The 1,280-nt window shown below is 43.0% G+C and overlaps 1 protein-coding gene across 1 annotated transcript in view; it reads left to right on the forward strand.

The window, feature by feature from the left end:
- Positions 1-622: 622 nt before the first annotated feature.
- The window catches only part of LRATD2 (LRAT domain containing 2), a 2,649-nt gene continuing 1,991 nt past the window's right edge, over positions 623-1,280 (forward strand). Inside the window, exon 1 of the mRNA XM_075582101.1 lies at positions 623-967. The gene's annotated coding sequence lies outside the window, so the exon portion shown is untranslated. The remainder of the gene's footprint in view (positions 968-1,280) is intronic.

Consider the following 1,280-nt stretch of genomic DNA (forward strand, 5'->3'; position numbering starts at 1 on the left):
CTGTCACAATAATATGCTAACTTTATAGCACAAGTTGTAATAACAAAATAAATAGGATGTGGGCTAGAAACTTATTTATGATGTTCATAAGGATGGTGGTAAAAATGTTTACAATGTAACTTTTCTCTGTGGGTTTGACATTTTTCTATATTCCCTGCAGCAGGAACTAAACATGGTTTAACATTGAATATGGCCACTGCAGCTGCATGTTACCAGATTTCAATTAACTTTGTCTTTATCCCCATACAAATGAGACTGCAGTGAGGCAAACAAGACAGAACATGTTGCTAGAATGGCGATCTGAAACCTGGCACATGCTTCATTTTAAGTACTAGTGTAAACTATAGTACTGAATGTCAAAGTGAGACAGCACTATGTTGTATTTTTTAATAGCTGATAACTTGCCTAAACGTTGCACCAGCTAAAGTTAAACATGACTTATTCTACATGCATCCTTTTTTTAAATTAAGCTCATTAAGCTTTAACTTAAGGGCTCAAGGTGGGGAACTATGCGGGCAGGAAAGGAGTAATAAACCTCTGAAGCAGCAGTTTAGAGATTGCTGATATGTGTGGGGGTAGGGTGGGGAAGTGTGTTGCAGGAAGCCATGCGCCTAGCAAGGTGCACTGCTGCTTTAAATGCTCAGGGCTCAGGGCTTGTTGAGTGTGCACAGCCGGATCTGGGCTTCTCAGAGCTTGTAGCTCAGCCCCCGGTGGTGGAGCTGCTGCTTCTGCTTCATAGTACCTGTACCCCTCCTGCATGCCTGTGACAGCCCGACCTACGTGGGAGCTCCACATAGACACTAGGACCAGAGAGGGATACAACGAACACGGGAAAACGACATGATCCACACTGTTTGCTTTTCTTTCCCTAAGCCAGGAGCTCAGCTAAGATTAACCTAATATCTACGGGGAGCCCTTAGCTTCCCAGAGGTGGGGACAGGAGACCTGTGCCTTGTATTGCTGCCCGGTAAGTTGGTGGGCGTCTTTATCCTATGTTTGCCTGGGAAACTTTGACCTGAGCTCAGGTATTGAGAAGGCAGGTGCTGTGTGATAGACACCTGCTTTTCTTGTATACTGTAGCTGTTTTTTTTTTGTTCTGGTTTATTGATTTGCTTACATTTTATTTCACGTTGCAAAGTCTCTTGTTTTTTTCTGAAAACAATGTGTCTTTTTTTTTTTTTTTAACCCCCTTCTCTTCCAGAAGTGTTTGCAACCCCCCTTAAGGAAGCAATGGGATGCAACCATACAATTCAGCATCCATGAGGTTAAGTCACTTGCTG

The sequence above is a fragment of the Ascaphus truei genome, chromosome 2 (assembly GCF_040206685.1).
Source record: "Ascaphus truei isolate aAscTru1 chromosome 2, aAscTru1.hap1, whole genome shotgun sequence".
Taxonomy (NCBI): Eukaryota; Metazoa; Chordata; class Amphibia; order Anura; family Ascaphidae; genus Ascaphus; species Ascaphus truei.